The 24,774-nt window shown below is 44.6% G+C and overlaps 1 protein-coding gene across 1 annotated transcript in view; it reads left to right on the top strand.

The window, feature by feature from the left end:
* Positions 1 to 24,774, top strand: part of LOC128445068 (NACHT, LRR and PYD domains-containing protein 12-like) — a 157,622-nt gene that overhangs the window by 48,528 nt on the left and 84,320 nt on the right. The gene's annotated exons all lie outside the window — the stretch shown is intronic.

The following is a 24,774-nucleotide window of genomic DNA, read 5'->3' on the forward strand; positions in this document are numbered from 1 at the left end:
CTCTCCAGGCCTGCGCTTGATCAAAAGCTGACTCTTGGTAGGAGATGACTGGAGCCACCGATGATGGCTGGAACGATTGTGGCTGAACCTGGTTCAGCTGTGATTGTAGTAATGATTGATCTAGTGGAGCCTGATTCTGTATAAGCAGAGCTTGCTTCTTAATTTTCTTATTATCCACGAGTTGTATTTGATGGAGTTTTCTAACGACCTCTTGGTCTTGTTGTCTCTGATCATGCTCTTTTTTTCTGTACAGCACCACTTGATGGGCTATATGATCTGTATAAACACCTTTTTCCATGCTTCCCAGACCAACCACCTCTGCCAGTTTGCTCCTCACTGTTAGGGGCAGCCCCTTCTGTATTTTGGCTCTCAAAATTGACTGCTCCATTTGATTCAAATCCGGGTCATTTCCTGTGACATTTCTCCACACTTGATGAGCTCTTGAAATATAGGCTCTTGGGTTTTCTTCCTGTCCCAGTGGTGCAATAAGAATGTTGTCAGGATGTAAATTTGTCGGAAGGGTCTCTTTCAGCGCTCTACACACTCGACCTCTATTTGCACAAAACAGCTCTGAATCATTCACAGCAGTTCCCACATATTGATCAAGTCCAGCTTTCTCTAGAATATCTCCCATAGCATGAACTCCAAGGAGATTAGCCAAGAGTCTCTTAATATCTCCCATAGCAAGTTGCTCTCCCACCATGATCTCTTCCAACTTCGAAATCCAAGAATGGGCTCCATCTTGAAGAGTCGGTAACTTCTCAATTATGCTTGACATATCTGTAGTCTGCCAAGGTTTATACTCCAAATTCTGCCCTCGGACGACCACTGGAAGCATCTTCTTGGGTGCAGACTGTTTTCTTGAGCGCAATGCATTTTCCATGCACAATAATTGGAAGCGTTTTTTCTGCAGCACTTCCCTCTGTGTCTGCAACTCTTTTACCTGGTTTTCAAGTGTTATTTGTCTCTCTGTCTGTCTTGTTTTTTCTATGTCCTCCTCTCTCTTATCGTTTGCAGCTTTAATCAGTTTCTGTCCCTCATTTTCATAAACTGGAGAATGTCAAGTTCTATTTGTCGCTTTGCTTTGCGGGCCTGTCCCTTCTTACCTCTCTTTTGCGCTGCCTTGTATGTGGACACAAGTACTCGCATTATTCTTATTACATCTGGGTTGAGGGTCCCCTCTACCGGCCATGGTCGGTCAATTTGAGACCAGCGTTTATGCCATTTCTCCGATATTTTTGCAATGCCTTAACTAATGGATTCTTTTTCTGTACTACATCAACATGAGTAATTACTTTTGGACTTTTGGTGTCCTTCTTCCCCATAGTAGCGGCTAAAAAGTAATTGCTAAAATTTAAAGCTACTTAGATTACTCCTCCCCCCTTTTAGGAATTGATTAATCAACAAATCAATCAAGCACTCAACCACTCAACACATTAATCAATTCATAAATCACATCGTAAAACCACTAATTTACTGCAACAAATACAAATGAAATTGACCTCCCAACTCCAATGGAATCAAAAGCTCATCAATGTAATATCACAACTCAAAATCCGCTTATAATGTTTGACAAAAAGATCACGCACTCCCACAAGTGACTGACTGTCACCAAACGTGCTCTTAATTGCAGCAAACAATCACCCAATGTTCATCTCAAATCATCAAAAAGTCACAATAGTGAATCTCCAACACAGCTGAGATCAGAATAAACCATGCACAAACAATACAACTCACATTTGCAACTCTCATCGGAATTTAAACCAAACAATCCTATTCCATTAATTAATTAAATGCAATAACTGGTCAGTCAGTTGCCAATCCTCATATCTTGTTTTTTGTTTTGACTGACTACAGCATATAGTTTTTCATGTATATATAAGCAGATAAATGTGCTCTATCAATCTCCTATAATAGTTCACATATGAAAGCAGATTGAAATGGTTATCAGCAATAATAACTATAGATGAGAACACATACAAATATGTAAAATGCAGATTTTTGCTAAAGAGTTTGTGGATAAAACTGTACCGGCCTTGATCAGACTGAAGACAGGGGCTGTGCATGCAGATGTCAGCAAGCCTCAGTCCGTGATGCACCGGCCAGTTGCCTTCTCGTCTGTCCACCTCAATTCCCACTCATCGTAAGGGAAAAGAAACAAACAATGATTTAATATCTTTATGTCCTTTTAACAACAACACAAGCGATTCAGTATGATTTGCAAACATTTGCACCCGTTATCTGGGAAATAAGCAATTAAAAAGAGTCCGACAGCTTTCAGGTCATACTCAGCTAAGATCATTAAAACAGTCCAAGTCATAAACTATTTGGACAGTTTGTATATGTATGTAGAATCAAACAAGCAATTTCAATTCTTAAACCAAACCCCATAAAGATTTTTTTTTTTAAACTCTCAGTCACCCGGCCCATGTCTGTAAATTACAGAAATAATACCTTAAAAATACCCCTCATGTCGCTATGCTAAAGCTTTTAGAGGATTTATGTTCCCCTTGCACCCCCTTCTCTGAACATGTTTTCTCTTAGGGGAGCCGAGAAGAGGTCTGAAGAAAAACTTAATTTCATTTTTGTTTTTGTTTCAGTGGTTGTTGTTTAATTTGAGCAAAAATCATTTACCTCCTAATTTAAACCCTGACTTGTTCAATAGTCAAAGTTCCTTTGATACTTAAACAAATGTTAAAAGTTGCCTAATCACTTTAAATAGCTCTCTCTCCTCTGTTTTGAGAGTCTATTTAGATGTCGTTTGCAAAGTGCATAAATGTAGTTCTCATTTTTTGTTAATGCAATAGTCCCCGAATGGAACTATTTGCTAGAACAGAGCAATGTCCACATATATCACACACCTCAACACTGAGGTCCAGCTCCCCCCATACCAACGCACACAGCACATGGGAAAAACTGCAGACCAACCGAGATATGAAAGGTGTGTTTATATTATTATTTTTTTTTTAACAATATTTTTTATTGAAGTTTCAAGTGCATATCAAACTTTATGATGAATTTACAAACATTTTCATTTATATCCCCTAGAACAGTCACTCATTCACACAGACAAAGAGAAAATAAATAAATAAAATGGACAATGACAACAGACAAACTAATGGAGTAAAATAAATAAATAAATAAGGATAAGATGTACAGAGAGAGAAAAAAAAAAAAAAAAAATGCAGAATCATTTCATAACCTGTTATTCAGTCAGTGTTATCCGTTTCATTGGTCAGAAATGACATAAATGATTCCCAAATACAAGCAAACTCCTGTTTACCTTTAACAATGTATGTCAATCTCTCCAGTCCAAGACAAGTCATTAACTCCCTCTTCCATATTGCCAGTGATGGTGGTTCTACATTTTTCCAATATAATGCAATCACTCTCCTTGCATGGAGAAGTCCAAAGTCAACCATCTTCGATTGCTTTGTTGTTCTGATGTCTTTGGGGTAAATTCCAAGTATACAGATTGTTGACGTCAAAGGAATGCTACACTCAACCATCCGTGATAAACATTTAACTACATTTTCCCAAAATACCAAAATCTTAGGGCATTCCCATAGACAGTGAATCAAAGTTCCCTTTTCAGTCAGACATTTAACACAAACATCCGGGATGTTAGGGGAGATATGGTGGAGTTTTGCAGGGGTTAAATAAACCCTCATTAACCACTTATACTGAATCAATTTTAACCTTGTGTTAATTGAATTCTTTTGCGCTTTTAAACATGCTCTTCCCCAGTCTTCTTCACTAATATTTTCTTGTGTGTCTGTTCTCCACGCATTTAATTTATCTGATGCTGATTCTGTTGAGTACTCCGCTAAAAGGTTATAGAATCTAGATGTATGTTTTTTACCATTCAAATTTTTAATCACCGTTTCCTCAATAATCGATAGCGGGGGTGTGGCCATGAATGTCTCAGATTTTGATTCTATAAAACTTCTTAATTGCAAATATTTGAAAAAATGTTTTTGAGGAACTCCGTATTTTTGGCAAAGTTGATCAAATCTGAGAAGGGTACCTTCAAAATAAAGGTCAGAAACGGTCCCAATTCCTTTCTCTGCCCATAACTTGAATCCCCCATCCAATCTGCCAGGTTTGAATTGTCTGTTGCTGTTACGGTTTGAAGGAGGAGATGGACCCAGAGGTTACAAACAAAAGGTATTTAATATAATAAAAGGGTTTAAACAAGACAAAAACAAAACAAGAACACTAACAAAAGTAACACTGGCGACAAGGCGCACTGAGAACAAGGAACGAGGAAGCAGGAGAAGCTGGACGAAACAGCAGGCACGAACAAACCATTTCTCACGACGTGGGGAGAAAACAACTAGTACAAACCGACAAGGGGCTTGGGGAACACAGAGGCTTAAGAAGACACAGAGGGAAGGCAGGAACAATTAACCCCAGGTGAAACACATGAGGACTGGGAAGACAATCACCGAAAGGAAGTGAAGATGGAAACCACACACAAGGGACAGATACTACAAAATAAAACAGGAAACAGAAAATACACAGAAGAGACTGAAATTAACAAACTAAAATGACAAGACACCACAGTACCCCCCCCTCAAGGACCGGATTCCAGACGGTCCATAAAGAGCACCGAATCGGGAGGGAGGAGGGGGGAACCGGAGGAGGGACTCCGGGATGTGCCCAGGTTTCTCGGACCGACGGCTCCGTGGCCGCTTCGGAACCTGGCATAATGTCTCAGGTGGACGGCCCCGAGGCCGGACAGGAACGCAACACGGGGGCTCCTCAGGAGGACGGCCCGGAGGCCGGTCAGGGACAAAGTACATAGTCTCAACCCGACGGTTCCGTGGCCACTTCGGGGCTGAGCGCAGAGGCTTGGGAGGACGGCGCCGTGGCCGCACAAGGACAGAGTTCAAGGGCTCTGCTGGACAACCTGGAGGCCGGTCAGGAGCCAAGCATGGGAGCTCCTCAGGAGGGCGGCGCCTTGGCCGCTCCGGGACAGAGTTCAAGGGCTCCGCTGGACGACCTGGAGGCCGGTCAGGAGCCAAACACGGGAGCTCCCCAGGAGGGCGGCGCCTTGGCCGCTCCGGGACAGAGTTCTGAGGCTCAGGAGGGCGGTCCAGAGCCCAGCACGGGGGCTCCACGGGCAGGTGGACCGAAGACCAGTCAGGGGTAGAGGGCAAGAGCTCCGACCTCAACCCTGGACGTGGGGCAAGAACTGGAGCTGGCACCGGGAGGATCTCCGACGCCGAAACACAGGGGACGTCTGCCGAGAGCCTCCGGCGCGGAGCAGGCACAGGTGCTGTGTGCGGAGCCGGCACAGCGAGGATCTCCGACGCCGAAACACAGAGGACGTCAGCCGAGAGCCTCCGGCGCGGAGCAGGCACGGGAGCAGGGACCGGAGCTGGGTGCAGAGCTGGCACCGCGAGGATCTCCGACGCCGAAACACAGAGGACGTCAGCCGAGAGCCTCCGGCGCGGAGCAGGCACGGGAGCAGGGTGTGGAGCTGGCACCGCGAGGATCTCTGACGCCGAAACACAGAGGACGTCAGCCGAGAGCCTCCGGCGCGGAGCAGGCACAGGAGCAGGGACCGGAGCTGGGTGCAGAGCTGGCACCGCGAGGATCTCCGACGCCGAAACACAGAGGACGTCAGCCGAGAGCCTCCGGCGCGGAGCAGGCACAGGAGCTGGGTGCGGAGCTGGCACCGCGAGGATCTCTGACGCCGAAACACAGAGGACGTCAGCCGAGAGCCTCCGGCGCGGAGCAGGCACAGGAGCTGGGTGCGGAGCTGGCACCGCGAGGATCTCTGACGCCGAAACACAGAGGACGTCAGCCGAGAGCCTCCGGCGCGGAGCAGGCACAGGAGCAGGGACCGGAGCTGGGTGCAGAGCTGGCACCGCGAGGATCGCCGACGCCGAAACACAGAGGACGTCAGCCGAGAGCCTCCGGCGCGGAGCAGGCACGGGAGCAGGGTGCGGAGCTGGCACCGCGAGGATCTCCGACGCCAAAACACAGAGGACGTCAGCCAAGAGCCTCCGGCGCGGAGCAGGCACAGGAGCTGGGTGCGGAGCTGGCACCGCGAGGATCTCCAACGCCGCAACACAGGGGACGTCTGCCGAGAGCCTCCGGCGCGGAGCAGGCACAGGTGCTGTGTGCGGAGCTGGCACCGCGAGGATCGCCGACGCCGAAACACAGAGGACGTCAGCCGAGAGCCTCCGGCGCGGAGCAGGCACAGGAGCTGGGTGCGGAGCTGGCACCGCGAGGATCTCCGACGCCAAAACACAGAGGACGTCAGCCGAGAGCCTCCGGCGCGGAGCAGGCACAGGAGCAGGGTGCGGAGCTGGCACCGCGAGGATCGCCGACGCCGAAAAACAGAGGACGTCAGCCGAGAGCCTCCGGCGCGGAGCAGGCACAGGAGCTGGGTGCGGAGCTGGCACCGCGAGGATCGCCGACGCCGAAAAACAGAGGACGTCAGCCGAGAGCCTCCGGCGCGGAGCAGGCACAGGAGCAGGGACCGGAGCTGGGTGCAGAGCTGGCACCGCGAGGATCGCCGACGCCGAAACACAGAGGACGTCAGCCGAGAGCCTCCGGCGCGGAGCAGGCACGGGAGCAGGGTGCGGAGCTGGCACCGCGAGGATCTCCGACGCCGAAAAACAGAGGACGTCAGCCAAGAGCCTCCGGCGCGGAGCAGGCACAGGAGCTGGGTGCGGAGCTGGCACCGCGAGGATCTCCGACGCCGAAAGACAGAGGACGTCAGCCGAGAGCCTCCGGCGCGGAGCAGGGACTGGAGCCGATGCTGGAGCAGACGCCGCTGTGAGGACCACTGACGTCAGAGAACGAGAGACATCAGCTGGGGGCCTCCGGCGTGGAGCTGGGACCGGAGCCGGTGCTGGAGCAGACGCCGCTGTGAGGACCACTGACGTCGGTGAACGAGAGACATCAGCTGGGAGACTCCGGCGTGGAGCTGGGACTGGAGCCGGTGATGGAGCAGACGCCGCTGTGAGGACCACTGACGTCGAAGAATGAGAGACATCAGCTGAGAGCCTCCGGCGTGGAGCTGGGGACTGCGACCCAGTCGGGACTGTAGGTGGCTGGTCCCTGTGAGCATGCTGGTCCCTGCTTCGGCTGTGGACCCCCCCTCTCTCACGTCCGCAATCAGCCAGAGGAAACCCCTTGAGGTTGGGGGGTCCCCAAAAAACCCTGTCGCTTCCAGCGTAGAGGACTACGGCTGGGGGATGGTGCCTGCGAGCTGGCTTTACGGGTGCGAGGTTAGTCCTCTCACCAATCCCACCAACTGCAGACCTCTGCTGAAGGCTGCGGGGTCCACCAAAAGCCAGGCGGGTTCCGTAATACGGGTTAGAGAAAAGAAAACTAAAAAAACTAACCTCTGCTGAGTCCATAGTTTGGTCGGTTTGTTCTGTTACGGTTTGAAGGAGGAGATGGACCCAGGATGCAGAGGTTACAAACAAAAGGTATTTAATATAATAAAAGGGTTTAAACAAGACAAAAACAAAACAAGAACACTAACAAAAGTAACACTGGCGACAAGGCGCACTGAGAACAAGGAACGAGGAAGCAGGAGAAGCTGGACGAAACAGCAGGCACGAACAAACCATTTCTCACGACGTGGGGAGAAAACAACTAGTACAAACCGACAAGGGGCTTGGGGAACACAGAGGCTTAAGAAGACACAGAGGGAAGGCAGGAACAATTTAACCCAGGTGAAACACATGAGGACTGGGAAGACAATCACCGAAAGGAAGTGAAGATGGAAACCACACACAAGGGACAGATACTACAAAATAAAACAGGAAACAGAAAATACACAGAAGAGACTGAAATTAACAAACTAAAATGACAAGACACCACAGTTGCCCCAGATAGGAGTAAATTGTGACAAAGTTAATGTTTCATCAACAAAGTTATGTGCTGCATACCACACTGATATTGTATTTTTAACAAAAGGGTTTCTTGTCTGTTTTTTAGCGTCTTGATAGCCGAGGAATATAAATACTGCTTTATGGGCAGATCTGACACTGATTTTTGTTCAATATTTACCCAAGCAGGTGGTGTGGATGAAGAAAAATAGTACATTGCAGAACTTAATTGAGTAGCCCAATAATACCATTTCAGGTTTGGGACACGAAGTCCTCCCCTTTCATAGGGTAAATATAGTAACTTGAGCCGGATTCTACCCTTTCTACTGTTCCAAATGAACTGGCTAAATATACTATCAGTTTTTTTAAAGAAGTTGCTTGGTAATGGAAGCGGGAGTGCTTGGAAAAGATATATAAATTTGGGTATAATAGACATTTTAATAAGATTTATACGACCAATCATTGATATCGGCATGTTAGACCACCGGTCCAACTTTTCTGTCACTTCGTCTACGAGAGGGTTATAGTTTATAGGGACAATGTCGCCAAGTTTTGGGGCAATCTTAATACCCAGATATTTAAATCCATCTTGCGTGGTCATAAATGGTGTACTTACTTTTGGATTGCGTCTTTCTTCTTCATTTAGGAATAACAATACTGAGTTAGATTTGTTTATTCTGTATCCAGAAAACTCGCCAAAGTTTTCAAGTAAAGTAGTCAAATTTGGAATACTGTTCCTCAGGTTCGTTAAGAAAAAAATTATATCATCAGCATATAATGCTATATGATGTTCTATGTCCCAAATCCTGATGCCGGATATATTCCTACGTGTCCTTACTGCGATCGCGAGAGGTTCTATTGCTAAAGTGAAAAGCAGAGGAGACAAAGGGCAGCCTTGCCTGGTTGAGCGTTGTAAACTGAAAGGTTTAGAAATTGTATTATTAGTCAATATTTCTGCTGTTGGGTTTGTATATAGTAATTTAATCCATTTGAGAAATGTTTCTCCTAAACCATATCTAGGCAGCAGATCAAAAAGGTATTTCCATTCTATTCTATCGAATGCTTGGCTAGCATCAACTGACAACATTGCAGTATCCTTGGCATTGTTTTTCTCAAATAGTACATTTAAAACTCTCCTGATGTTATGAAAGCCTTGCCGTTGTAATATAAAACCATTCTGATCATTACTAACCAATTGAGGAAGATATTGTTCTAATCTTTTAGAGAGTGCTTTGCACAATATTTTTGTATCACATCCCATTAAACTAATGGGCCTGAAAGATGAACAACTGGTTGGTGATTTGTCAGGCTTTAGTATCACAGTTATTAAAGCTAATCTTAGCGATGGTGGAAGAGTTCCTGTTTTATATGATTCGTTAAACATATCTAATAAAGGTTGCGCAAGTTTCTGTTTAAACTTCTTATAAAATGATATAGGTATCCCGTCGGGACCAGGTGCTTTCCCACTATTCATACTGCTCATGGCATCATAAAGATCATCAACTGTTAATGTCCCGTCCATTGCCTCCTTTTCATCTTCAGATAAGCTCTGGAACTGAAGCTGATCGAGAAATGCTTGTTGTTGTGTAGCTGCTGCATATTCTGATTTGTACAATAGTTCATAAAAGTTTCTGAAGGTAGCATTAATTTCAATTGGGTCTGTTGTTAAATCGCCTGACATTGTCTTTATACTATTAATTGTTCTTTCGGCTTGCATTTTCTTAACCCGCCAGGCCAATAGTTTGCTTGGCTTTTCACCCTGATCATAGTATGCTTGCTTGGTCCATAAGAGGTTTTTAGCAACCTTGTCAGTTGTGAGTTTATTGTATTTAGCTCTCATTACTGTTAATTGTTGCTGTTTGTCCTCGTCATTATTCTCATAAAGATCTAATTCCAGTGTTTTAATCTGTCCCTCCAATGTTTGCATTTCCTTTTTATTCTTTTTAGTCTTTGAGCTTGTATATTTAATAACTTCTCCCCTTATATATGCCTTGAATGCTTCCCACCTTACACTGGCGGTTGTTTCATCCGTGTTTAGTAGGAAATAGTTATCTATGCAGGCTCCTATGAATTTAAGAAAGGATGGATCCTGTAACCAATATATCTGGAACCTCCATCTTTGAGAATGTTGAGCAAACATGCCTAAGCATATTTCCATTGAGGCAGCTGCATGATCACTAATCACTATGCTGTCATACCAGCAGTTTGTGACATTAACAAGCAGTTCAACAGATATTAGGAAATAATCAATACGTGAATACGTTTTATAAGTAGAAGAGTGACAGGAAAAATCTTTTTTGTTTGGATTTTTTTCTCTCCATACATCGACTAGCCTTAGATCTCTTATGAATTCAGTCAGTTTTTTCCTTGTCTGTACGTGCGAGGTATCAGTTCCAGTAAGTCGATCCATTACTGGGTCTAACGTACAATTAAAGTCCCCCCCGAAAATATAGAGACCTTCTAAGGTAGACACAGTCAACAGTAATTTTTCAAAGAAGGACGGCATGTCCTCGTTAGGACCATAAATATTAATTAGATTAACTTTATGTGACATAATGTTTCCTTGTGCAATCACATATCTACCAGTTGGATCTTGAATAGTTTGAGTAATTTGGAATGGAACGGACTTGTGTACGAGGATAGCAACACCTAATTGTATAATAATAATTATTATAAGAAGAGAAAATCACTTGGCCTGGCCATCTTTTTTTTAAACAAGGTATATCAGAGGCCATCAAATGGGTTTCTTGTAAGAAAACAATTTTAGACCTGAGATGTTTCAACCTATTTATAACTTGTTTCAATTTAGTCAATTTTCTAAAACCCCTAACATTCCAACTAGTGATCTTAATTTCGGAATTATTCACCGACATAGTTTTTTGTCATCGATAACATCTTCTGACATCCTGGTGAGGTTGTAAAAGTTGCTGATTTTGCCAAAACCATACACAAAAATATAACACACATTGGAGAGGAAGAGAAAAAACACAAGAACAATTACAACAGTAACTAGGGCTACGTTGTAGCACTTGCGGGCCCGAGCACCCCTACGTTGAAGCCTGTTGCGGTCGGTGGAGAGAGCGATCGATGACCAAGCGCACATCATCGATCGAGCATGCACTTCTCCACGTTGCATGCGTTTTGCGCTCTGCGGCAATAGGTTTGCCAGTTGGTGGCGCCATCACTATTATTACGCACAGACATATATATCTGTTCATGTAGGCGCTCTGATGTAGCGTGAGCAATTTTGTGTCAATTGGACAATGTTAACACAACTTAATTTTCACACTGATCAGTAGGTGGCGCTATGACCCTGATCTAATATTTATATGTGGAGCTGTTCAGATCAGTATTGTGATCATAGGTCAGTAGTTTGGAGCCGGTTGGATAATGCAGAGTGGATTAACAAAGTACTTCCTGTTTCCTGGCGAATCAGTAGGTGGCGCTATGACACTGAGGAAATATTGACACATAGAGCTGTTCAGGCTTGTACTCTTATCATGTGACAGAAGTTTGGTAGTGATAGGACAATGCACAGTGGACTTATGAAAACATCGTGTCCTTTGGCGAAGGATGATCCTTCGCCGCACCTCAACGTTTAAATGGTTTGAGGAAATGTCACAATTCTGACCTTGATTCAATGACTTGACTGAGCTCATTTGAGCTGTATATCTTAAAGCAGCCAGGAGCAGTTCATCAAAGTATAAAACATGTCACTTCCTGTAGCCACCAGGGGGCGCTGTAATTTCAAGTCATAATTTCTGTGTAGATGTCATCAGGATGGCACCCTTGTCTTACATGTCTAGTTTGGACTCGATTGGACAATGTATGTCCGAGATACAGAACCTCGTGTTTTGATGGCGTTTAATCAAACTCAAGACGCCACGCCACGGTCACACGGTGTGACGAAATGTCAATCTCTTAATCACTTTTTATCTCCATCTTGTTGTGATGGCACTGATCTTAATTTGAAGTTAATCTGATGAAAGCCCTGGGACAAGTGCATCAAGTAAAAATGTGGAATATGGAAAAAAAATGGCCACTTAATCCAAAATGGCGGCCTCCCTGTTTGGTCAAGCATACCTATCCAAGATATTTTTTTGTTTGTTATGAAACGACACATGTCCCGATAGATTTGTATAAATGTCGGCCATCGTAGTGCCGGGGTTGCCCTATAGGGGGCGCTGGTCAGTTTTTTTGCCACGCCCATTTCTTAAAACCATATGAATATCTTCAGGGGGGGGCTGTTGTTACACACATGTAGTTTGAGAGAGATAGAATCATGAACACTGAAGTTACAGCAATTTCGTGTTTCACGGCGAGTTGATGAACTTTAATGCCACGCCATTCATATGGCGTTTGACGAAAAGTCACGGTAATCTTATGTCTTCATTGTCAATGTCTTGGGACCCATTTGATACAGTTTGACATGGTTGAGGTCAGTGGATGAGGAGAAATTCATCCAAGTGTAAGACAAGCAAAAAACAAGACATTTCCTGTTGCCACCAGGGGGCGCTGCGGTTTTAAGTCATCATTTATGCATAGATGTCATCAGGCGGGGACTATTGTCTTACATGTCTAGTTTGGACTTGATTGGAACATGTATGTCCGAGATACAGATGCCCGTGTTTTGATGGCGTGTAACCAATTTTTAACGCCATGCCACGGTCACACGGTGTGATAAAAAAAAAATCCCTCAATCATTTTTTATCTCCATCTTGTTGTGATGACACTCATCTGAATTTGAAGTTGATCTGATGAAAGCCCTGGGACAAGTACGTAAAAGTAAAAATGTGGGATATTGCCAAAATGGCCACTAAAAGCAAAATGGCGGACTTCCTGTTGCGTTTTTCATAATGCTCCATGAGACTTTTTTTCATGACTGGTCACGATACACCTATATCCAGATTTTGATGAAAATCCGTTATGTGGAAACCTAGGGGCTGGTTCCAGGGGGCGCTGTAGAGCCATTTTGCCACGCCCAATTCCAATTACTCCAGAATACTAAAATATCCGCAGACCTTGAATTTCCTGCAAAGTTTCATAACTTTTTGAGCATGTCTAGACCCTGAAAAAGCCCCCCGAAGGGAAATAATAATAACTAGGGCTACGTTGTAGCACTTGCGGGCCCGAGCACCCGCACGTTGAAGCCTGTTGCGGTCGGTGGAGAGAGCGATCGATGACCAAGCGCACATCATCGATCGAGCATGCACTTCTCCACGTTAAATGCGTTTTGCGCTCTGCGGCAGTAGGTTTGCCAGTAGGTGGCGCCATCACTATTAATACGCACAGACATATATATCTGTTCATGTAGGCGCTCTGATGTAGCGTGAGCAATTTTGTGTCAATCGGACAATGTTAACACAACTTAATTTTCACACTGATCAGTAGGTGGCGCTCTGACCCTGAACTAATATTTATATGTGGAGCTGTTCAGATCAGGATTGTGATCATAGGTCAGAAGTTTGGAGCCAGTTGGATAAGGCAGTGTGGATTAACAAAGTACTTCCTGTTTCATGGATAATCAGTAGGTGGCGCTATGACACTGAGGAAATATTGACACATAGAGCTGTTCAGGCTTGTACTCTTATCATGTGACAGAAGTTTGGTAGTGATAGGACAATGCACAGTGGACTTATGAAAACATCGTGTCCTTTGGCGAAGGATGATCCTTCGCCGCACCTCAATGTTTAAATGGTTTGAGGAAATGTCACAATTCTGACCTTGATTCAATGACTTGACTGAGCTCATTTGAGCTGTATATCTTAAAGCAGCCAGGAGCAGTTCATCAAAGAATAAAACATGTCAATTCATGTTGCCACCAGGGGGCGCTGTGATTTCAAGTCATAATTTCTGTGTAGATGTCATCAGGCCAAAACTCTTGTCTTACATGTCTAGTTTGGACTTGATTGGACCATGTATGTTCGAGATACAGATGCTCGTGTTTTTATGGCGTGTAACCAAACTTTAACCCCATGCCACGGTCACACGGTGTGAAGGGAAAGAAATCCCTTAATCAGTTTTTATCTCAATCTTGTTGTGATGACACTCATCTGAATTTGAAGTTTATCTGATGAAAGCTCTACGACAAGTAAATCAAAGTAAAAATGTGGAATAGGGCTAAAATGGCCACTAAATCCAAAATGGCGGGCTTCCTGTTTAGTCTAGCATATCTATCCAAGAGACTTATTTGTTTGTTATGAAAAGACACATGCCCAAATCGATTTTTGTACATGTCGGCCAATCGTAGTGCCGGGGCTGCCCGTTAGGGGGCGCTAGTCAGTTATTTTGCCACGCCCATTCCTTAAAACCATATGAAAATCTTCAGGGGGGGGATGTTGTTGCACACATTTAGTTTGAGTGAGATAGAGCCATGAACACTGAAGTTAGAGCAATTTCGTGTTTCGCGGCGAGTTGATGAACTTTGATGCCACCCCATTAATATGGCGTTTGACGAAAAGTCACAGTTATCTTATGCCTTCATTATCAATGTCTTGAGACCCATTTGATACAGTTTGACATGGTTGAGGTCAGTGGATGAGGAGGAATACATCCAAGTGTAAGACAAGCAAAAAACAAGACATTTCCTGGTGCCACCAGGGGGCGCTGTGATTTTAAGTCATTATTTCTGTGTAGATGTCATCAGGCCGGGACTCTTCTCTTACATGTCTAGTTTGGACTTGATTGGACCATGTATGTTTGAGATACAGATGCTCGTGTTTTGATGGCGTGGAACCAAACTTTGACGACACGCCACGGTCACACGAAGTGACGGAAAAAAATTCCGTTGATCATTTTTTTTCTCAATCTTGTTGTGATGACACGCGTCTAATTTTTAAGTTGATCTGATGAAAGCTCTACGACAATACATTAAACTAAAAATGTGGAATTTGGCCAAAATGGCCACTAAATCCAAAATGGCGGGCTTCCTGTTGCGTTTTTCATAATGCTCCAAGAGACTTTTTTCTATGATTATTCACGTTACACCAGTGTCTAGATTTTGGTGAAAATCGCTTATGTGGAAACCTAAGGGCTGGTTCCAGGGGGCGCTGTTGAGCCGTTTTGCCACGCCCATTTCCAAATACTCCAGATTGCGTAAATTTTCACCACTCTCTAATTTACTGGAAAGTTTAAAAACTTTTTGAGCACGTTGAAGCCCTCAAAAAGCCAATTCATTGTTCGGAGAATAATAAGAATAATAATAATAAGAATAATGCCTACAATTTCAATAGGGCCTCTCACCATTCGGTGCTCGGGCCCTAACTAGGGCTACGTTGTAGCACTAACGGGCCCGAGCACAGGCAATTTCAAGTCTGTTGCGGTCGGGGAAGAGAGAGCGATCGATTACCAAGCGCACGTCTCTGCCTTGCGTGCGTTTTAAGCTCTGCAGCAAGAATAAACGCTTCACTTCCTGTAGCCAGCAGGTGGCGCTAGGATTTTAAGTCATGGTGTCCTTGTAGATGTCATCAGATCGCGACTCTTGTCTTACATGTCTAGTTTGGAGTTGATTGGACCAAATATGTCCAAGATACAGACGCTCGTGTTTTGATGGCATGTGATCAGACTTTGACTCCACGCCATGGTCAGAGTATGGTGTTTTCCTATTTTGTAGCAGGTAAAAATACCAGTTAAATGTCAACAGTTGTCTTTATTGTCGTTCTGTTATTTAATAAATGCAACAAACTATAGTTTTTATATATATTGTATAACTATATATATATATATGTATATATATAACTTTATAACCTGTGTTATCAAATATGTTGTGCGGCTCCAGACAGATTTAAATTGGGGGAAGAGGGGACGAAATGGCTTTTTCAATAGTTACATTTTGTGTCTTGATCAAACCATGGTGTTACACTGACCTCTGGTGCCTTAATATTGGCACTACAGGTGTAATTCAATATTAAGTCACTAGAGAGCAGTGTTGGACCATTAACTACAGACATGGTGTTTTCATTTTGTTTATCAAATTTATAAGCCTCACCACGGTCACACAGATTGATGAAAAGTTTAAATTTTGATAACTTTAGATCTTCATCTTGTTTTGTACACATGCATCAAATTTTTACGTTGATTTGATGAAGGCCCTACGAGAAGTGAGTCAAACTGTAAGACATAGAAAAACAAGACATTTGCTGTTGCCACCAGGGGACGCTGTGATTTTAAGTCACGATTTCTGTACCGATGTCTTCAGGTCGCGTCTCTTGTCTTATGTGTATAGTTTGGACTCGATTGGACAAAATATGTCCAAGATACAGGAGCCTGTGTTTTGATGGCGTTTAATCAAACTTTGAGGCCACACCACGGTCAGACGGTTTTGCTAAAACTTAATCCTTCAATAACTTTAGATCTCCATTTTGTTGTGATGACGATCGTCTAAATTGTAAGTTGATTTGATGAAAGCTGTAGGAGGAGTACTTAAAAGAAAAAATATCGAATATGACCAAAATGGCCACTAAAGTCAAACTGGCGGGCTTCCTGTTGCGTTATTCATAATGCACTGATGGACTTTTTTGTGCATCTTGTCATGATACACAATAGTCTTTGTTTTTTTTGATGATCGGTGAATGCTAAATGAGGGGCTTTTCCGTAGGTGGCGCTATTGAGCGGTTTTGACACACCCGTTCCCAAATACTTCAGAATACGTAAACTTGCGCACATTTCTAATTTAATGTACACTTTAGAAACTTTTTGAGCACGTTAAAGCCCTCAAAAAGCCAATTCACTGAGCGAAGAAAAATAATAATAATAATAATCTTTTCAATTTCAATAGGTCCTCTCACCGATTTCGGTGCTCGGGCCCTAATAATAAAAATCCTTACAATTTCAATAGGGCCTCTCACCTTTCGGTGCTCGGGCCCTAATAACCAAAACGAGAAAAAATCCAATCCCACCCCCTGGCATTTCCACTGAAATGGCTTCCCACACCCCCTTCAATAAACCAGCTCTGGAGGATGCTGATCCTCTAATACTGAGGAGCAGCTAGTCCGCGTGCCCTTGACCCTGGACAGAACAGCCATGAGTCCAAACAACCCTAATGTCTCGTATTTTAACATTAACCCCTTTCTCTGTATTCAGTTAAAGCCAACCCTGTTCGTGAAATAATAAAACGATTGATTGCATTAAACAATGCTGTACCAGAAGTAACGATGGCTTATGTGTTGCACCACAGAAAATAATAAAATAAGATAATTTAGCAAAATTATCCTGATTTTAATTTTTTATCATATTCCCTATTTGAATTTCTGACCCCACCTAAAAGTCTGAACCGATCTTTATTTATTCAGTATACAACATTTAGTAACACTAACACAAAGAAACAGTCTTTATTAGACTCTGTATATCGTTTATGATACCTGACTCAACTGTTGTTTTCCTTCTTGGTGCGTTCAATGTCCGTCGTAACTTCAGGAACTGTGCATCACGTCCGTACGGTCTGTACAGTGTTTATGCAGGTCGTGTCATGCCTTGGTGGAACTTCTCGGCTTCTTGCGGTGTTGAAAAGAGATGAATTCTTCCATTGTGAGGCACCCTCAGCTTACATGGATTGTGATGAAATCCACGAAAGTTTCCCGTGTCCACAAACTGCTTCACAACCGGGGCAAATTCTCGCCGAATGTGGACCGTTTCTGCAGACAGATCCTGAGAGAAAGAAAGCTTGCCGTTGTCGTGCATGATTTCTCGCTTCTTTGCTTCGCGATACACAAATTCCTTCTCCTGGAGCCTCAAAAAGCGGACAAGAACTGCTCAGCTCTGGTTAGGTTTGGCCGGTGCCAGTGTGCGATGAGCTCGCTCCAAAGTGAAAGTTTTATCAGGACAGCCAAGCCATCGCGGTAGCATGTCATTGACAAAGTCGAAGAGTGGCTTATTTCCTTCAGCTCGTTCACGTAGACCAAAAATCCGCAGGTTCTTTCTTCTGCCTCGATTTTCCAAATCTTCTGTTTTTGATTCAAGATAGGCAATTCTTTTAGTGGCTGAGGCGAGTACCTCTTGAGTGTGCTGCAGCCTGTCTTCTGTTGTTGCTACACGTGTTTCTGCCTCTCCGATACGCGTTGCATTTGCAGCCACGTCCCGTTCCACGTCTGAAAGTTTACCTTCAATCGCCACAATTGAGTTTGCCACATCCGACAAACGGTTATCAATGTTGTCCAGTTTCGATCCAAAGTCCGAGCGGAGGGACTTCAGCTCTGCCAGAACATCAGATATATTAGCCATGCTGTTAGCTTCAGTACCCACCGTCGTCACTGCCGGAGAAGTTGTTGCCTCGACGATAGTTGCTTTGCGTGCTCTGGTGAAAATATCGTAGGGTTTCGATTCGGATGATCCTGACATATCAAGAGGCGCTCTGTTTGCTCGAAAATTATCGGTGCATTTGTGGGGTTTTTCTAAAGTTTTAGTTCGGTTGTGTGGAGCTTCCAGGCTACGCCGCCATCTTGATCCGGTCCTCCGAGAACTCCCTCTGTTTATATTAATTTAAGTCCTCCTAATGAGGCTCATTATTTTATTACGTCTGCTTATAAGGGCAGCTCATGGTGTCATTAAACCACTAGTTCAAAAGTCCCCTTAATAGGAGCTCATTGTGTAATTACAAGATTCATGTTCATATGTTTATTCAGTCATATTGATTTAAATCCCGGCCCGGAAACAACAAAATACGCACACAGACATCCAAAAACACTGCATATTCAACTCAAGAACTTTATTTTTTTTTCCTTTCTCACACAGCTCAAACACTGTAATGATCCCATTCTTCATACACATACACACACAGACCACTGTTTGAGATGGGGCGATTCCTGTTATACACACACATGTGGGAGGTGGCTCCCTGCACACAGACGCACACACATTCTCATCCAACAGCTCAAGAGCTCATCCAAACCACGAGCATGCTTTTTGCCGCTATTTCCTTATTTCCATTATCTTAATTTTTGCTACCTTTTGAGATGTAAATAATCCAATGAGAGGCTGCATCAGACAATGTTCATCAACAAATGTCAGAGTGGGAACAGTCAATTGAATTTTTATTTATACCATCTCCAGTTATTAAAAACTGACCTCTGGTGAGGTTTTACATATCACTTTACATTTATTTATTTATTCAAATTGACCTGGGCCCAGGTTGTCCCAATTTTTCTCTATAACTCAATTCCTGTATATGCCTTAGCAGATTGTAACACAATGGAATTACCGTGACTTACTGTTAAGTAATTGAGGTACCATTTTTCTTAATCCTGCACAGATTTACCACCTCATCTTTACAATCTAAGCTATTCTAAACTATGTCCTATTTTTACCTTATTTCATTATTTATTTAGCACTATCTTTACCTTATTTCATTCGTTATTTAATGTTACCTTTTCCCCTTTATTTGCGACGTGCACTCCGCAAATAAAGTCAAATTTAGCACGGCATCTTCTCGTCACACATCAACACAACAAGACACATCCCCAAAAACAGGTTCTTTAACGGTATGACCCCGTAGCAGACACAGAACAGCTAAGTGAGAAATGCTTACCCTGGTTGAAGTCATCTGAAGATGCAGCAGGCCACAAATCGTCTCGGTTCGTGACGCCAATTTGTCGTATCTTTCAAGCCGCAGTGTCTTGTCGAAGTCGGTGTTTGAAGAGAGGAGACGCGGACCCAGAACTTGCAGCATAACAGAATTTATTACACAGAAGTTTCACAGGTCAGACGGGCTCCATGGAATGCCCAGAGAAATCAGCAAATGGTGAAAATGGTGAAAATCCGGCTCGCCTCTGCCAGGCAAGACCTTTTAGAGAGGAGGTGTTGCAAACAAAGCTATAGATCAAATGACGTAGCACATAGGGTCTATGCCTAAATTTGGACATGTTTTTAGTAACTTCAAGTTGAAGTCACCCGCTAAATCTTTGCTCCTCCCTTAGCAGGTCAGATACTGTACGATAGGTCAAAGATCATTCCAAGGAGGGGGACAAATAACCCTAACACATGAAATAACATTTACAAAGCCTGAAAACGTCAGAAACAAGTAACTTAAAATCGTAGCATACCGTCATGGTATATGACCATGTTAGAAAGTTCCATTAGCTGAATTTACGACAGTAGGTTTACACCTACAAGGAATTTGCCTTGGTTATTGGCGCATACAATGAGCATAGAAACATAAAACGCAATAAATACAACATACATAGGAAAAGCTATAAAAAAAGAAAAACAGTATATATTTACTCACTGTTTACATCTTATTTCTCACTTTTTTCCAATATTTATACAAAGTAGCATTTATTTTGAATTAAACATTTCTGAATAAAAATATATGAAAGATAAAAGATGAAAAAGTGAGGTGAAAAGTGAAATGCAAAATGCAAAACAGTAAACAGTGTTACGGTTTGAGTGAGGAGATGGACCCAGGATGCAGAGGTTATCAAACAAAAGGTATTTAATATAATAAAAGGGTTTTAAACAAGACAAAAACAAAACAGGAACACTAACATAAGTAACTGGCGACAAGGCGCACAGAGAACAAGGAACGAGGAAGCAGGAGAAGCTGGACGAAACAGCAGGAGCAAACAAACCATTTCTCACGACGTGGGGAGAAAACAACTAGTACAACCCGACACCAGACAAAGGGAAACAGAGGCTTAAATACAAAGCAGGAAGGCCGGGGCAATTACACCAGGTGAAACACATGAGGATTGAGAAGACAATTAAAGACAGGAAGTGAGAAGCTGAAACAAGACAGTGACAGCGGGGCTACAAAATAAAACAGGAAATAGAAAACCATAAACATAAATGACTGAGCGTCACAAACAGTGTCCAATTGCAATATGCAATGTAACGCAGTATAATATAATATGAGATAATGTGTTAATTTAACACATCCTTGAGGTGTGGGGGTGGAATAAAAGTCTGAGTCAGCTGTGGGTCCCGGGCCAACTGCAGCCGTGAAGAAGCTGGTCTTGTGGCGGACGGTTTTTGTCCTGATGGACCGCAGCCTCCTGCCTGAGGGAAGAACCTCAAAGAGTTTGTGACCCGGGTGGGAAGGATCAGCCACAATCTTACCTGCACGCCTCAGAAACCTAGAGGCAAACAGGTCCTGTAGAGATGGCAGATTGCAGCCGATCACCTTCTCAGCAGAACGGATGATCCGCTGCAGCCTCCTTTTGTCGTTTGCGGTGGCAGCAGCAAACCAGATGGTGAAGGAGGAGGTGAGGATGGACTCGATGATGCAGGTGTAGAAGTGCACCATCATTGACTTTGGCAGGTTGAATTTCTTCAGCTGCCGCAGGAAGAACATCCTCTGTTGCCCTCTTTTGGTGATGGAGCCTTGAACACAGCCTTGAGGGGAACCGGTGCTTATGGATCTGAATTCAGAGACATACTTACCCAGCCTCACGCGTTGCCTCCTGTCAGACAGGAAGTCTGTGATCCACCTGCAGGTGGAGTCAGGCACACTCAGCTGGGAGAGCTTCTCCTGTAGCAGATTTGGGATTATAGTGTTGAAGGCAGAGCTGAAGTCCACAAACAGGATCCTGGCGTAGGTTCCTGAGGAGTCCAGGTGCTGGAGGATGAAGTGAAGGGCCATGTTGACTGCATCGTCTACAGACCTGTTGGCTCTGTAGGCAAACTGCAGGGGGTCCAGGAGAGGGTCAGTGATGGCTTTGAGGTGGAACAGCACAAGACGCTCAAATGCCTTCATCACCACAGAGGTCAGGGCGACGGGTCTGTAATCGTTGAGTTCAGCGATCTTGTTTTTTTTGGGGACAGGGATGATGGTGGAGGTCTTGAAGCAGGCTGGTACTTGACATGTCTCCAGTGAGGTGTTAAAAATTTCAGTAAACACCGGAGACAGCTGATCAGCACAGTGCTTCAGGATTGATGGAGAGACAGAGTCTGGCCCGGCTGCTTTGCGTGGGTTCTGTCTCTTGAAGAGTCTGTTGACGTCCCTCTCCAGGATGGAGAGAGTCGTCACTGTGGTTGGAAGTTGTGCAGAGGTGCAGGCCCTTGCTTTGGTGGGGGAGCAGCAGCTGATGGGCTGGAGTGTGGTGTCATGGGGGAAGGTTTCAGGACTTTCCCATTGTCTTTCGAAGCGACAGTAAAACTCGTTCAAGTCGTTGGCCAGGCGTGAGTCGTTAGTGGAGTGGGGGGCTCTGGGCTTGCAGTTTGTAATCTGCCTAAGCCCTCTCCAGACAGAGGCAGAGTCATTGGCTGAGAACTGTTGTTGAAGTTTCTCAGAGTACAGTCGTTTAGCTTCTCTCACCTCTTTGCTAAACCTGTATTTCGACTCTATAAACCTGACTCTGTCCCCGCTCCTGAACGCCTCTTCCTTCTCCAACCTTAACTTTTTGAGTTTAGCTGTGAACCAGGGTTTGTCATTATTGTAAATCACCCTGGTGCGTGATGGAACACAGCTGTCCTAACAGAAGCTGATATAAGAAGTCACAGCCTCTGTGTACTCATCCAGACTATTTGTAGCAGTCCTGAACACATCCCAATCTGTACAGTCAAAGCACGCCTGAAGATTCTCCACAGCTTCACTGGTCCACAACTTTGAAGTCCTCACAACAGGTTTACAGAGTTTTAATTTCTGCCTGTATGCAGGAATCAAATGGACCATGACATGGTCCGAGAGTCCCAGTGCAGCCCGGGAGACGGCGTGATAAGCACTGCTTACTGTGGTGTAACAGTGATCCAGGATGTTCTCCTCTCTGGTCGGGCATTTAATAAATTGTTTATATTTGGGAAGTTCACGGGTGAGATTTCCTTTGTTAAAGTCCCCGAGGACAATAACTAAGGAGTCCAGGTTAGTCCGCTCCACACACAGTATCTGATCAGCGAGCATGCGTTGTGCCTCTTGCACGTTAGACTGCGGAGGGATGTAAACACCAACCAGAATGAATGAAGCAAAATTACGGGGGGAGTAGAAGGGTTTGCAGTGAATGAAAAAATATTCCAGATCAGGAGAACAATGCTGTTGAATCACTGTCACATCGTTACACCAGCCAGAGTTAATGTAAAAGCAGTTACCTCCACTTTTCGTTTTGCCGGAGAGCTCCGTGTTGCGGTCCGCTCGGAAAAGTTGGAACCCAGCCAGCTGCAGCGCAGAGTCCGGTACACAGCCACGTCTCCGTGAAGCACAGCATGGAAGATGAGGAGAAGTCTCTGTTTTCACTAAGTCCCCGCTGGCGGAGACGCACAAGACCCCCGGCCCGTTTACCTCTCCTCCGCCGCTTCACCGTGTGAACAAAGGTGGGCGCACCTTTGACCAGAATGTCCAAAATATCGATAAATGAGGCAATAAAAGTCGGTAATAAATTATCAGGAGTTATGTCCCTGATGTTCATGAGCGTCTCTCTGGTGAAAGAGCTCCCGGTTTTTAGGCAGAAAACTGAATTAACTAACAAAACAAGACAAAACATCGCACACCAAATCACCGAAGCAGCCTTACGCGGCGCCATCTTAGATTGATCCCAATAACGAGCCAACTAACACACAAACATACTGGGTGAAAACAAACCTCCTTGACAGAAGTAATGACCACCTGTGACCTTGACATGTGAGTTATCAGGAAATGTCTTCACAGGGAGAGGAAGAGGAGTCATGTTTCTGAGGAGGAGCAGTCGTCCTGCTGTGCTTCGTGTCAGGACGTCCTGAAGGATCTAGTCTCCACCAGCTGTGGACACTGGTTCTGCCGACAGTGCATCACGTCATACTGGGAACAGTCTGGTTCTTCAGGAGGCTCCTCCTGTCCCCAGTGTGGACAAAGATCCAGAACAGGACCTGGAGGTCAGACAGCAAGTCAGAGCAGCACTGTACATGTGTCTGCTGATGTCTTCACTTCTGACAACAGCACATGTGGTTTTATTTTGTTCCTTCAAACAGCATCAACATTAAACATCGTTAGAAAAGCACAAAGTTAAAAAGATTTTTTTTCTGTAGTTTTTCTGTATCTGATGAAAACAATCAGCAGATTCTCAGATTCTCTGTCTCTCACATTGTTTCTTGTCTTTCAGCAGATCGTGGTCTGCAGGAGGTTTCAGATGAACATAAGCTCAGTCTGAGGAGGAGATGTGAACATGTGACCGAAGGAACTGATGAAACAGGAAGTAGAACCCTCCTCAACAGGATCTACACTGAGCTCCACATCACAGAGGGACAGATCGAAGAGTTTAATACTCAACATGAGGTGAGGCAGATTGAGACGGCTTCCAAGATGAAGATCCTCCAGGACACTCCCATCAAGGTCCACGACATCTTTAAAGCCTCCACTGACCAGCAGAGCAGCATCAGAGTCGTCCTGACCAACGGAGTCGCTGGCGTTGGAAAAACCCTCTTGGTGCAGAAGTTCACTCTGGACTGGGCAGAGGGTTTAGAAAACCAGGATGTGGGTCTGCTGACTGTGCTTTCGTTCAGGGAGCTGAACCTGGTGAAGGACCAGCAGCACAGTCTTCTCACGCTGCTCCATGTTTTCCATCCAGCGTTACAGAAGCTCACGGCAGAGACGCTCGCTGTCTGTAAACCTTTGTTCATCTTTGACGGCCTGGATGAAAGCAGACCTTCTCTGGACTTCAACCACAGGGAGCTTGTGTCTGAGGTCACACAGAGGTCATCAGTCAACGTGCTGCTGACAAACCTCATCCGGGGGAATCTGCTTCCCTCGGCACTCGTCTGGATAACCTCCAGACCTGCGGCGGCCAATCAGATCCCTCCTGCATGTGTTGACAGGGTCACAGAAGTACGAGGCTTCACTGACGCCCAGAAGGAGGAGTACTTCAGGAGGAGATTCAGTGTTGAAAAGCTGTGCAGCAGAATCATCTCACACATCAAGACGTCCAGGAGCCTCCACATCATGTATCAAATCCCAGTCTTCTGCTGGATCAGTGCTACAGTTCTGGAGCACATGTTGACCACAGACCAGAGAGGAGAGCTGCCC

This window comes from Pleuronectes platessa, chromosome 1 (genome assembly GCF_947347685.1).
Source record: "Pleuronectes platessa chromosome 1, fPlePla1.1, whole genome shotgun sequence".
NCBI classification, from domain to species: Eukaryota; Metazoa; Chordata; class Actinopteri; order Pleuronectiformes; family Pleuronectidae; genus Pleuronectes; species Pleuronectes platessa.